The following is a 16634-nucleotide window of genomic DNA, read 5'->3' on the forward strand; positions in this document are numbered from 1 at the left end:
TCTCTGTTTTATAGACCCATCATTCATTTCATTTCCTTTAATTTATTTGACCAGGATGGTCCACTCAGTGACAGTAATTTTCCCAGGAGTCATGGGATCTATAAAATAAAACCCCTATGGACTCATGTTCTGGTTCTATAGTCTATGTTAACAATGTTGGTATTATTGGTCCAACCAGACACTGTCTCAGCTCAGTAAATGAAGGGGAGAGAGGGAGTCATTTATTTCAGCTCTATCTGACCTTTTGTTCAGTACCATACTGTCCTGTCCACATGAGTGCATGCATGTGTGTGTTTGTGTCTGTGTTCTCTGTTGGTTCTTAGTAGAGTATACATCAGAGGTGTTGTGTGCTGAAATGCTTCTGACTGTGTGAGTGTGTGTATCTTGCTGTGTCTCTATGTGTGTGTGTGTCTGCTTTGCACCCCTCCCTTCCTCCCTCCCCCTCTCTCTCTCTCTCTCTCTCTCTCTCTCACACACAGACACACACAAACACACACCTCATACACCTCTCTCTCTCTCTCTCTCTCTCTCACTCACAAACAGACACACAAACACACACCTCTCTCACACACACACACACACACACACACACACACACACACACACACACACACACAGCCGTGGCGCGGCTCCTTAATGACTGTCATCCCTCTCTGTGCCACGTTATTAATTAGCTCAATGATCCTTGCCAAGGGGACCTGTGCTGTGGATTAGCGTACCCAGCAGCCAACACCTGCACTCCTGCCTACCCCCAGCACCCACACCCCTGTCTACCCCCAGCACCCACATCCCTGTCTACCCCCAGCACCCACATCCCTGTCTACCCCCAGCACCCACATCCCTGTCTACCCCCAGCACCCACATCCCTGCCTACCCCCAGCACCCACATCCCTGTCTACCCACAGCACCCACATCCCTGTCTACCCCCAGCACCCACATCCCTGTCTACCCACAGCACCCACACCCCTGTCTACCCCCATAACCCACACCCCTGCCTACCCCCAGCACCCACACCCCTGCCTACCCCCAGAACCCACACCCCTGCATACCCCCTAGAACCCACACCGCTGCCTACCCCCAGAATCCAAGTGTAGGGTTAAGTCTTGGTATAGGATTAAAATAATAAACATACAAAACGAGTGCCCAGCACTGGGATGGAACACTTGGAGCCGGAGGATGGGGCTTAAATTCACATCCACCATCCACAGTGCCCCTAGCAAGCCGCAAGCCTACTAGATGGTACTAGATGGTCAGGTTGACCCTAGTGGACGGTTAGCTTCCACATTTCGCCAGGTCCAAACATAATCTGTACCTGCAGAATCAGCTCCTCCTGGTGTAGTCCATAAGACTGGTTGTTTGACTGTTACCTGCTCAGTAGTATTGTGCTGTAGTCTGTTGTTTGTTAAGGCAGTGCTGTGTAATCTCTTGTCATGATTGGTGATTTCCACATGGCAAGAATTTGTATTATATTTCATTGTAATGCATTTTATTGTATTATATTATACTTTATGATATTGTGTTTTATTGTATTCTATTGTATTTTATGGTATTGTATTTTATTGTATTGTATTTTATTATATTTTATGATATTGTGTTTTATTGTATTCTATTGTATTTTATGGTATTGTATTCTATTGTATTTTATTTTTAAGTATTTTATGGTATTGTATTTTAAAGTATTTTATGGTATTGTATTCTATTGTATTTTATTTTAAAGTATTTTATGGTATTGTATTTTATTGTATTGTATTCTATTGTATTTTATTTTAAAGTATTTTATGGTATTGTATTTTATTGTATTGTATTCTATTGTATTTTATGGTATTGTATTTTATTGTATTGTATTTTAAAGTATTTTATGGTATTGTATTTTATGGTATTGTATTTTATGGTATTGTATTTTATTGTATTGTATTCTATTGTATTTTATTTTAAAGTATTTTATGGTATTGTATTCTATTGTATTTTATGGTATTGTATTCTATTGTATTTTATGGTATTGTATTCTATTGTATTTTATTTTAAAGTATTTTATGGTATTGTATTCTATTGTATTGTATTCTATTGTATTTTATTTTAAAGTATTTTATGGTATTGTATTCTATTGTATTTTATGGTATTGTATTCTATTGTATTTTATTTTAAAGTATTTTATGGTATTGTATTCTATTGTATTTTATGGTATTGTATTCTATTGTATTTTATTGTATTGTATTCTATTGTATTTTATGGTATTGTATTCTATTGTATTTTATTGTATTGTATTTTATGGTATTGCATTTTATGGTATTGTATTTTATGGTATTGCATTTTATGGTATTGTATTTTATTGTATTGTATTTTAAAGTATTTTATGGTATTGTATTTTATTGTATTGTATTTTAAAGTATTTTATGGTATTGTATTTTATTGTATTGTATTTTAAAGTATTTTATGGTATTGTATTTTATGGTATTGTATTTTATTGTATTGTATTTTAAAGTATTTTATGGTATTGTATTTTATGGTATTGTATTTTATTGTATTGTATTTTAAAGTATTTTATTGTATTGTATTTTATGGTATTGTATTTTATTGTATTGTATTTTAAAGTATTTTATGGTATTGTATTTTATGGTATTGTATTTTATTGTATTGTATTTTAAAGTATTTTATGGTATTGTATTTTAAAGTATTTTATGGTATTGTATTTTATTGTATTGTATTTTAAAGTATTTTATGGTATTGTATTTTATTGTATTGTATTTTAAAGTATTTTATGGTATTGTATTTTATTGTATTGTATTTTAAAGTATTTTATGGTATTGTATTTTATTGTATTGTATTTTAAAGTATTTTATGGTATTGTATTTTATTGTATTGTATTTTAAAGTATTTTATGGTATTGTATTTTATTGTATTGTATTTTAAAGTATTTTATGGTATTGTATTTTATGGTATTGTATTTTATTGTATTGTATTTTAAAGTATTTTATGGTATTGTATTTTATTGTATTGTATTTTAAAGTATTTTATTGTATTGTATTTTATGGTATTGTATTTTATTGTATTGTATTTTAAAGTATTTTATGGTATTGTATTTTATGGTATTGTATTTTATTGTATTGTATTTTAAAGTATTTTATGGTATTGTATTTTATTGTATTGTATTTTAAAGTATTTTATGGTATTGTATTTTATGGTATTGTATTTTAAAGTATTTTATGGTATTGTATTTTATGGTATTGTATTCAATGATCGTAGACTCCCTGAGAGTTCTTGCCCTCTTAGCGTCATTGCTATGTATAATCATAGAGGTGTCTTTCCGTGTGTCTCCCTTAGATCCAAGTGTTCATCAAGGGCTTGGTCCCTGTGGTGTGCAAATCACTATTCATGTTATTGTCAGAATGAAAAAATGGGAGAAAATGTTAAAGCAGCCTCTCCAGATGCCTGGCTCCTGCACAGAGCAAATCAACATAAATGTCACTGTCAAATTGAAATGAAGAAGAAACGTGGCATAGCAGAAGCCAACAAACTGTTCTGTGGAGGACAACGGAACATGTCTGAAGAGGTGGAAATCACAGAGAGAACCGTAACAGTATAGTTTAGCTCGAAACATGAATTTGTAGTTATTAATAGTGACAAAGTAATAACTTAAAGTGATCCCATGTTTACATTTGCAATATCCACACACCTAACAAGCACCGACAGTATGTGTACACTGTACAGTATTATAAGTGCAGCATGTGCATGCAGCATGGTTGTGCCTCCTAATCGGCTCAGTCAATGACCATCACGACGTGTTTATCACAACGTGTTTAGTGAAGTATGTAAATATGCAGAGCATGTACACACCTCCAAGGTGACAGCCAGTGGTGTGCGTGTGTGTGATTATTGACTGTGTTGACCTGCCGGTGACCCTGGCGGTGTGTGAGTACAGGGCGGGGAGTTGGTGTGATCCGCAGCACCTGTCACACACGTCAATACGCTGATGGATGGTCGCCATGGTTATTAAAGCAGAGTTAGAGCGGGGAGGGGGAGAACTGGCATGAATGATGACTACAAATGGCTGGCTGTACGTGTGTGTGCCTGCATGCGCAGTGCAGTGTGGAGAGGAGAATGGGAAGCCGGATGGCAAGGCCTCGATGTCATCTGTCTTTATTATCCTCCTGGGAAGAGAGGAGGACGAAAAGAGGAGGAGGGAGCAGAGAGGGAGAGACAAGGAGCGGTCAGTGGTATGGGCCCCATTGGCAAGCCAGGTCGCACCATGCCAGGAATGTAATGTCCCCCCTGCTGGTCATGCATTAAACCTTACATACACACATACACACACCTCCATTCTTCTTCCACCTCTCAGGCTCTCTCTCTCTGTTTTCCCCAATGCTTTACCCAATCTCTCCTCTATTTCCTAATTGTATTTATCCCTCCATTTTCTCTGTCTCTCTCTCTGTCTCTCTCACACTCTCTCTCTCTCTGTCTCCCTCTGTCTCTGTCTCTCTCTGGCTCGGTCTCTCTCTTTCTGTATCTCTCTCTTTCTGTCTCTCGCTCTCTCTATTTCTCTCTCTCTCTGTCTCTGTCTCTCTCTCTCTTATCAAGCGATGAGAGAACCCCCACCACAATCAATCATGGTGAAGTCACAAAGCACAGCGGCACACTCAGGGCACAGCAGATAGGCTGGGGGAGAAGAGAAGGAGAAGGAGAGGTGGAGTAGAGAAGGTCTGAGCTGTGCTGGGAGGGGAAGACAATGGGTTCACTGCACAGTCAAAGAGTGGGCACACTCACTGCTGGGGCGGGGGGCGGGGGGCGGAGGGAGGGAGGTGGTGATGAAACCAATGAGGCAACGTGATTGGTGAAGCCTCCATGAGGACCAGCCCCTCGCCAGCAGAGCTCTCTGTATGTTCCAAATGGCACCCTATTCCCTATAAAGTGCATTACTTTTGACCAAAACCTTATAGGCACTGGTTAAAAGTAGTGCACTATATAGGGGATAGTGTGCCATTTGGATGTCACCTTCGAATCGCAGTCTGAATGCAGATGTGACTGAACGGGCCTGCCATTGATATTCTCTCCCTGTCCTCTCCTCCTGTTCTTTTTTCCTGATTAGTGCTTTATTTATTGATAGCCCAGTTAATGTCCCCCCTAATTTCAGAATGCTTCTGTCTTCATTACCCAAGGAGATTCATTTGCCGCATTGTGTCTGTGTGTTTGTGTGTCTGTCTGTGTGTCTGTCTGTGTGTCTGTCTGTCTGTCTGTCTGTGTGTCTGTCTGTCTGTCTGTCTGTCTGTCTGTCTGTCTGTCTGTCTGTCTGTCTGTCTGTCTGTCTGTCTGTCTGTCTGTCTGTCTGTCTGTCTGTCTGTCTGTCTGTCTGTCTGTCTGTCTGTCTGTCTGTCTGTCTGTCTGTCTGTCTGTGTGTGTGTGTGTGTGTGTCTGAGTTTGGAACACCTCAACAAATGCCTACCAGTTTATACCCTCCTTCTCCCAAAACTGCCCCTCCTTACGCCCTCTACATCTCTCTGTCTTTCACCTGGGCCGTCATTGTAATGCAGTCAGTGTATTGACACTTAAAAGAGTCCTTGTAAAGTTTTTCTGAACGATTGATATTTTGCACATTTACAGGAAATTAAATGGCTGATCTGATCAAGAGACAAGAGTCCCATTCAGTAGTCTCAATGCCTTAAAGTGGAACTGACAGCAATTTAGCAAGATTAAATCTTTTTAAAATCTTTTCAGGAAAAATATGACACTTAAATATCTTCATAAATTCTTAGAATGTTTGGGCATTACTTAAACTAAGGCATTTGTGAAAATTCGATAGGGAAAGTGTGTTTGGTAAATAAACCCAATAAAAACATCTGTTTCATCCAGGACCAGTTTCTATGCAGACCAGTGTTCCATAGCACTTCAGAGCTACAGTAGGCCTTTATTTGCCAAACAGGCCTGTCACCATTCACATTCATCATTGCAACAGCAAAACTTTAGATCATTAGAACGCATTCACCAAAAGCCACAAAATACACCTGAATGGATGTCTGGAAATATGTAAACACCACCAGAGTCCTCTAACATTTGGGAACTGTACAGTCCTATTGATCAAACATCCATAAAAGATCAACAACTAAAGTTAGCCAGGGAAAGATGAGCTCAAATCCTAAGCAGGAAAACAGATAAACCCTCTCAAACTATTTCAGTTAGTTGGCCATCAACATTTCCCTGATAAATGTTTCCCTGCCAACAATGCATGCTTGTCCCAACCAAGCACCCAAAGCTAACTGGCTAAATTTGACTAGCTTGCCAGCTAGCTACACCACCGGTAAAAAGCTTTAGAACACCTACTCATTCAAAGGTTTTTCTTTATTTTTACTATTTTCTACATTGCAGAAAAATAGTGAAAACATCAAAACTATGAGATAGCACATATGGAATCATGTAGTAACCAAAAAAGTGTTAAACAAATCAAAAAACAAAGCAAGTGCAACAATATCCATAGGCTAGTTATGGGTCAGAACAGTGTGACCTCTTGTGCCTCATCATATTGCAACACCCCCCTTCACCTGGCAGACTGAATGTCCACACTATATCATATAACCCCCCCCCCCCCCCCACACACACACACTCCTTCCCAGTGTCCCCATTGTACCCAGCTGCTGCTCCAAGCCCAGCTGCACCCAGATTGATGTTTCATGGATCACAATAAATCTTCTCATTCAGTCCAGAACCATCGCTGTCTGGCCTGTCTGTCTGTGTTTGTCTGGCCTGTCTGTCTTTCTATCTATCTGGCGGCTCTGGTCTCTCTGCCAATCTGGCCTGCCTGTCTGTCTGGCCTGTCTCTCTGGCTTGTCTGTCTGGCCAGTCTGTCAATCAGGGTTGGGTTTCCCAAAAGCATCATCGCACTAAGATCATCTTTCATCCATTTGGTTTCAAAAGAATGAAGATGATCTCAGTGTTACGATGCTTTTGGGAAACCTGGCCTGTCTGTCTCTGCAGGGTTGAGAATGATACGCTGACAATGATCCCAACTCCTCCATGACAACAGCTTCCATCGGAAGACTGTTTTTCCCCCTGATGACCTTTGTGAGTACTTCTGTCTATGTTTACTTTAACCCTGTAACATTGTTCACAGACCATACTGGTACACTCGGGAGCTGTCTCAGATATGATCCACTAACTCGTTGCTTTCACCAATGCATTCTAAAGTATCTTTGACAGATCCGTCTATTGATTGAGTATATATAAGAGCAAGATAAGTTTATTTGAGATGCCCCCAAATGTTGATCATGCTCTATCGGTTTTCCAAATGGGTCAGAGGAGAATGTGCTACATAATCAGTGATAGGACCAAGGGGTTAGTGTGTGGCACCAAGGGGTTAACTAATTATAACATTAGTGTGTGCTGTCTATCTCTCTCTCAGGTGATCAGTCAAGGTTATCCAGTCATCCCCTTTTCACTCCTCTCGCTCATCCCCTCATTACCTTCCCCTGCTATCTCCCATAAACACCTGCAGCCCAGCCATCAGTAGTATTATACAGTAGCTGCACATGCACACACACACACACACACACACACACACACACACACACACACACACACACACGAGCACACAGTATCACCAGGGCCTATACACTCCTAGTCTTTGTCCAGATGAAACCAGGCCCTGCCCATCACATTCATCTAACAGCAGCACTGTTTATATTTCTGTACAGAGGATAGAGTGGGGAGAGAAAATACCTCCTCTTACTCTGGAGTTTATTGACTAAGCATTAAGTGGACATTATCATCCGATGGCCTGGTTATTTATGAGGCGGAGATAAAGGCTTGGAGACTGAGTTATGTGAGAACCGCGCTCTGGATGAAAGGTGCTCATACACAACACTGATACCCGCTGCTCGGCACTGTGTCTGCGTAGAGAGAGAGCAGGGATGGGCATAAATTACAAATTACAATTACAAAATACAACTACAAATAACCTAAAAACCATGTATCAAAATAAAGTGTTAGATCATTTTGCAAAGTATTGTAGTTAATTAAAATACATGTATTTTGTATACAAAAATACTCAAATAAACTTGCAAGTAGCTGGCTGAACAGCAACAACATTCTCAGTAACTCTTACAGAAACGTTTTACTTGCTCTGACTGTGATATGTTGTTGTTTATCTGCCTTGGCTGAATGCATTGTCACTCTGTATATTTAACCTGTCTCCTCCCCTTCATCTACACTGATTGAAGTGGATTTAACAGGTGACATCAATAAGGGATCATAGTTTCACCTGGATTCACCTGGTCAGTCTGTGTCATGGAAGGAGCAGGTGTCCTAATGTTTTATACACACAGTGTATATGTGATAATGAACAACCACAAAGCACATTAGGTATTGTCATTGGCCTTGTTTCGGCGAGGAGCTCATTAGAGTAATACATAGAATGCTTTGCAATTGTTCATTGTTACATATACATTTATATTTAGCTCATTTAGCAGATGCTCTTATCACTCCATAGTGCCACCAGACATTTGATACCAATGCATGGTGAAATGCATGGTGCCACACAATTGTCAACCGCTATAAAGAAATGGCATAGAAAAGTATTTTGTCATTTCAAAATACAAATGAAAGCTTTCAAAAGCATCTTCTTACAAAATACATTGGGGTGTAGTTCAGCCCAAGGTAACACAAAAAACTCAGAAGTAATTAAAATACTTATTTCAAATACATGTAACAGAAACACTGCCCATCTCTGTCACGAATCCCGCTTCCTGAGTCTGTGTTTGCCTGTGTTTCTGTCCTGGAGTGTGTTTCCGGTGTCCTGGAACGCACCCTGTCTGGTTGCCGGGCGAATTAGCTTGTTGGGAGATCGATGTTCACAAGCACCTGTATCCCATCAGTAATCTGCACACCTGTCCTGATCATCACCTCTCCCCTTCAAAAGCTCTGACCTGACATCCATTCCCTGCCGGATCGTTAGCCATGAACAGTATGTTGTGCCATAGTATCAGCCTCAAGTTGGATAGAATTTGTTTTGTTGTTTTTTATGTATTGCTTGCCTTAAACTTACCTCCGTTTGTTCTGTCTTCAGTTACTCACCCGGATCATTTACCCCATTCCCGCCTGGTCGTCGGAGGATTCCGCTACCCCATTGGATCCACCTATTTACTCCCATCAACTCACCACCGCTGCCCGCTACGCCACCTGGATATATCTACCCATTCACTTGTGAATAAATACTCACCTTCTTCCTACTCTCCTTGTCCTGGTCTGCTTCTGGGTTCGATTTTGAAAGAACGTGACAATCTCTGAGAGACAGGCAAGCCAGCTGGGGCTGGAAGTCCAGGCCAAAACAGAGCTGAAACGTTACTTCATTTAGGATTTATGGACGGCAATTTATGATCCTTCCATAGGTCACACGAGGAGCTGCTTATGGATGTTTCATTGTCATTGTTATGGAGCAGGTCCCGTTGGCACGACTGTATCTATGCAGTACATAGTGAAATGTTCATACTTGCCTCAGGCTATAGAGCATAGGTTTACTGAATTCTATTGACCTTTTGACCTTAGTGTAATCCACAACAGACACACATCTTCATACTGTACACATACTCATTTGCACCCACACATACTTTAACTGCACACAAACACAGCTTCACCCAAATCCAGAACACGAACACAGCTTCACCCAAATCCAGAACACAAACACAGCTTCACCCAAATCCAGAACACAAACACAGCTTCACCCAAATCCAGAACACAAACACAGCTTCACCCAAATCCAGAACACAAACACAGCTTCACCCAAATCCAGAACACAAACACAGCTTCACCCAAATCCAGAACACAAACACAGCTTCACCCAAATCCAGAACACAAACACAGCTTCACCCAAATCCAGAACACAAACACAGCTTCAACCAAATCCAGAACACAAACACAGCTTCACCCAAATCCAGAACACAAACACAGCTTCACCCAAATCCAGAACACAAACACAGCTTCACCCAAATCCAGAACACAAACACAGCTTCACCCAAATCCAGAACACAAACACAGCTTCACCCAAATCCAGAACACAAACACAGCTTCACCCAAATCCAGAACACAAACACAGCTTCACCCAAATCCAGAACACAAACACAGCTTCACCCAAATCCAGAACACAAACACAGCTTCACCCAAATCCAGAACACAAACACAGCTTCAACCAAATCCAGAACACAAACACAGCTTCAACCAAATCCAGAACACAAACACAGCTTCACCCAAATCCAGAACACAAACACAGCTTCAACCAAATCCAGAACACAAACACAGCTTCACCCAAATCCAGAACAAAAACACAGCTTCAACCAAATCCAGAACACAAACACAGCTTCACCCAAATCCAGAACACAAACACAGCTTCAACCAAATCCAGAACACAAACACAGCTTCACCCAAATCCAGAACACAAACACAGCTTCACCCAAATCCAGAACACAAACACAGCTTCACCCAAATCCAGAACACAAACACAGCTTCACCCAAATCCAGAACACAAACACAGCTTCACCCAAATCCAGAACACAAACACAGCTTCACCCAAATCCAGAACACAAACACAGATTCATCCAAATCCAGAACACAAACACAGCTTCACCCAAATCCAGAATACAAACACAGCTTTCCACATACTGTACACACACTAGGGTTGCAAAATTCTGGTAACTTTCCCAAATTACCAAGGTTTTTCCAGAAATCCAGGATGGAAGATTCCTAGAATCAGGTGGGAATAGGCAGAACACCTGAAATCCTTCAGCTAGGATTTCTGAAATACCTACACATTTGAGAAAGCTACCGGAAATGTGCATCTTCATCCACACATACTGTACACGGCCCTATCTTCATCCACACATACTGTACACACCCCTATCTTCATCCACACATACTGTACACACCCCTATCTTCATCCACACATACTGTACACACCCCTATCTTCATCCACACATACTGTACACACCCCTATCTTCATCCACACATACTGTACACACCCCTATCTTCATCCACACATACTGTACACACCCCTATCTTCATCCACACATACTGTACACACCCCTATCTTCATCCACACATACTGTACACACCCCTATCTTCATCCACACATACTGTACACACCCCTATCTTCATCCACACATACTGTACACACCCCTATCTTCATCCACACATACTGTAGACACCCCTATCTTCATCCACACATACTGTACACACCCCTATCTTCATCCACACATACTGTACACACCCCTATCTTCATCCACACATACTGTACACACCCCTATCTTCATCCACACATACTGTACACACCCCTATCTTCATCCACACATACTGTAGACACCCCTATCTTCATCCACACATACTGTACACACCCCTATCTTCATCCACACATACTGTACACACCCCTATCTTCATCCACACATACTGTACACACCCCTATCTTCATCCACACATACTGTACACACCCCTATCTTCATCCACACATACTGTACACACCCCTATTTTCATCCACACATACTGTACACACCCCTATCTTCATCCACACATACTGTACACACCCCTATCTTCATCCACACATACTGTACACACCCCTATCTTCATCCACACATACTGTACATACCCCTATCTTCATCCACACATACTGTAGACACCCCTATCTTCATCCACACATACTGTACACACCCCTATCTTCATCCACACATACTGTACACACCCCTATCTTCATCCACACATACTGTACACACCCCTATCTTCATCCACACATACTGTACACACCCCTATCTTCATCCACACATACTGTACACACCCCTATTTTCATCCACACATACTGTACACACCCCTATCTTCATCCACACATACTGTACACACCCCTATCTTCATCCACACATACTGTAGACACACACCCCTATTTTCATCCACACATACTGTAGACACACCCCTATCTTCATCAACACAAACTGTAGACACCCCTATCTTCATCCACACATACTGTACACACAGCAAAATCTTCATCCACACATACTGTACACGGCCCTATCTTCATCGACACATACTGTACACAGCCCTATCTTCATCCACACATACTGTACACAGCCCTATCTTCATCCACACATACTGTACACAGCCCTATCTTCATCCACACATACTGTAGACACAGCCCTATCTTAATCCACACATTATGTACACACCCCTATCTTCATCCACACATACTGTACACACCCCTATCTTCATCCACACATACTGTACACAGCCCTATCTTCATCCACACATACTGTACACAGCCCTATCTTCATCCACACATACTGTAGACACAGCCCTATCTTAATCCACACATTATGTACACACCCCTATTTTCATCCACACATACTGTAAACAGCCCTATCTGCATCCACACATACTGTACACAGCCCTATCGTCATCCACACATACTGTAGACACCCCTATCTTCAACCAGACATACTGTAGACACCCCCATCTTCATCCACACATACTATCTTCATCCACACATACTGTAGACACAGCCCTATCTTCATCCACACATACTGTACACACCCCTATCTTCATCCACACATACTGTAGACACAGCCCTATCTTCATCCACACATACTGTAGACACACCCCTATTTTCATCCACACATACTGTAGTCACACCTATCTTCATCCACACATAATGTACACACCCCTATCTTCATCCACACATACTGTAGACACACTCCTATCTTCATCCACACATACTGTACACACCCCTATCTTCATCCACACATACTGTACACACCCCTATCTTCATCCACACATACTGTACACACCCCTATCTTCATCCACACATACTGTACACACCCCTATTTTCATCCACACATACTGTACACACCCCTATCTTCATCCACACATACTGTACACACCCCTATCTTCATCCACACATACTGTACACACCCCTATCTTCATCCACACATACTGTACATACCCCTATCTTCATCCACACATACTGTAGACACCCCTATCTTCATCCACACATACTGTACACACCCCTATCTTCATCCACACATACTGTACACACCCCTATCTTCATCCACACATACTGTACACACCCCTATCTTCATCCACACATACTGTACACACCCCTATCTTCATCCACACATACTGTACACACCCCTATTTTCATCCACACATACTGTACACACCCCTATCTTCATCCACAAATACTGTACACACCCCTATCTTCATCCACACATACTGTAGACACACACCCCTATTTTCATCCACACATACTGTAGACACACCCCTATCTTCATCAACACAAACTGTAGACACCCCTATCTTCATCCACACATACTGTACACACAGCAAAATCTTCATCCACACATACTGTACACGGCCCTATCTTCATCGACACATACTGTACACAGCCCTATCTTCATCCACACATACTGTACACAGCCCTATCTTCATCCACACATACTGTACACAGCCCTATCTTCATCCACACATACTGTAGACACAGCCCTATCTTAATCCACACATTATGTACACACCCCTATCTTCATCCACACATACTGTACACACCCCTATCTTCATCCACACATACTGTACACAGCCCTATCTTCATCCACACATACTGTACACAGCCCTATCTTCATCCACACATACTGTAGACACAGCCCTATCTTAATCCACACATTATGTACACACCCCTATTTTCATCCACACATACTGTAAACAGCCCTATCTGCATCCACACATACTGTACACAGCCCTATCGTCATCCACACATACTGTAGACACCCCTATCTTCAACCAGACATACTGTAGACACCCCCATCTTCATCCACACATACTATCTTCATCCACACATACTGTAGACACAGCCCTATCTTCATCCACACATACTGTACACACCCCTATCTTCATCCACACATACTGTAGACACAGCCCTATCTTCATCCACACATACTGTAGACACACCCCTATTTTCATCCACACATACTGTAGTCACACCTATCTTCATCCACACATAATGTACACACCCCTATCTTCATCCACACATACTGTAGACACACTCCTATCTTCATCCACACATACTGTAGACACACCCCTATTTTCATCCACACATACTGTAGACACACACCCCTATTTTCATCCACACATACTGTAGACACACACCCCTATTTTCATCCACACATACTGTAGACACACCCCTATCTTCATCCACACATACTGTACACACCCCTATTTTCATCCACACATACTGTAGACACACACCCCTATTTTCATCCACACATACTGTAGACACACACCCCTATCTTCATCCACACATACTGTAGACACACACCCCTATTTTCATCCACACGTACTGTAGACACACACCCCTATTTTCATCCACACATACTGTAGACACACCCCTATTTTCATCCACACATACTGTAGACACACACCCTTATTTTCATCCACACATACTGTAGACACACCCCTATTTTCATCCACACATACTATAGACACACTCCTATTTTCATCCACACATACTGTAGACACACCCCTATCTTCATCCACACATACTGTAGACACACCCCTATCTTCATCCACACATACTGTAGACACACACACACTATATCTTTACTAACTGTAACTGTACACACACCCACTACCTGAAGGAAGCCATCTTACTCTGCACTAGATCAGGTCAGAAAACAGAAATGATGTTGGGCAGCTGCCGCCTGGGAGTGGGTAATTACAGTGCTATGTAGACAGCTTCATTCTAAACAGGTACTAAAAGCATCATCCATCATCCAATCACTGACACCCGCCTCACCATCGTCACGTGACAAGAGCGGAGTGTGGAGCTGTGGGGGAGATTGGTAAAGGGGGGGGGGGTTGGAGTGTGCGTGCGTGTGTGCGTGTGTGTGCGTGTGTGTGCGTGTGTGTGCGTGCGTGCGTGCGTGCGTGCGTGCGTGCGTGTGTGTGTGTGTGTGTGTGTGTGTGTGTGTGTGTGTGTGTGTGTGTGTGTGTGTGTGTGTATGTGGAAGGGGAGTCAGAGCGAGAGGGACGTGAGTGGCTGCTGCCAGAAGTGCTTTTAGAAGTCAGCCAGTCAGAGGAGATGACCTGCCAATGACCTTGTATCACTTGACCTCCCCAGCCCTGAGGGTCAGTCACTCATAGAGAGAGATAGAGAATCGGGCTAAAAATACTGCAATCAGTTATAGAACCCATTTCCCTCTATGGTTGTGAAGTCTGGGTTCACTCACCAACCAATAATTCACAAAATGGGACAAACATCCGATTGAGGCTCCACATACAGATTTCTGTAAAAATATACTTTATGTCCAATGCAACCCCCCAAAACAATGCATGCAGAGCAGAATTAGGACTATAGCCGCTAGATGTCAAAATCCAGAAAAGAGCTGTGACATTCGACAACCACCTAAAAGGCGGCGATGCTCACACATTCTATCACAAAGCCCTCACCTACAGAGAGATTGACTTGGAGAAGAGTTCTCTCAGCCATTTCACAAACACAAACAGACCCAACAGAGCCCTAGGACAGCAACACAATTAGACCCAATCATGAGAAAGAAAAGGAGAACTATTTGACACACTGAATAAATATATAAAAAATAATACTGAGCAAATTGTTATGCTATCTGGCTCTAAACAGAGAGTACACAGCGGCAGAATACCTGACCACTGTGACTGACCCAAAATTAAGAAAATCCTTAAATATGTACAGACTCAGTTAGCATAGCCTTGGTGTTGATAGAGGTCACCATAGGCAGACATGGTTCTCAAGAGAAGACAGGCTATGTGCACACTGCCCACAAAATGAAGTGGAAACTGAACTGCACCTCCTAACCTCCTGCCCAATGTATGACCACCTTTTAGACACGTACACTGAGGGTTGAGTGTACACTGAGGGTTGAGTGTACACTGAGGGTTGAGTGTACACTGAGGGTTGAGTGTACACTGAGGGTTGAGTGCACACTGAGGGTTGAGTGTACACTGAGGGTTGAGTGTACACTGAGGGTTGAGTGTACACTGAGGGTTGAGTGTACACTGAGGGTTGAGTGTACATTGAGGGTTGAGTGTACATCGAGGGTTGAGTGTACACTGAGGGTTGAGTGTACATTGAGTGTTGAGTGTACACTGAGGGTTGAGTGTACACTGAGTGTTGAGTGTACATTGAGGGTTGAGTGTACATTGAGGGTTGAGTGTACATTGAGGGTGAATGGGCAAGACAAAAGATTGAAGTGCCTTTGAACAGGGTATGGTAGTAGGTGTCAGGCAACACTGCTGGGGTTTTCATGCTCAACAGTTTCCTCTGTGTTTCAAGAGTGGTCCACCACCAAAAGGACATCCAGACAAATTGAAACTGTGGGAAACATTGGAGTCAACATGGGCCAGCATCTCTGTGAAAAAAGGCAACCAGTGGAACGCAAACAACATTCAAATACCACCAATATTTCTCTGTTTATTTATCTTCTCCCACTATTCATACTACCACTATTTGTACACTGCTAAAACACTGTACATAGACAATATAACATGTGAAATGTCTTTATCTTTTTTAGTGCAATGTTTAGTATTAATTTATAATCGTTTTTGAATTGAGAAAGAGAGAGAGAGGGAAGAGAAGAATGGTGTGAGGGGAGTGG

The sequence above is a fragment of the Oncorhynchus mykiss genome, chromosome 9, assembly GCF_013265735.2.
Source record: "Oncorhynchus mykiss isolate Arlee chromosome 9, USDA_OmykA_1.1, whole genome shotgun sequence".
NCBI lineage: Eukaryota > Metazoa > Chordata > Actinopteri > Salmoniformes > Salmonidae > Oncorhynchus > Oncorhynchus mykiss.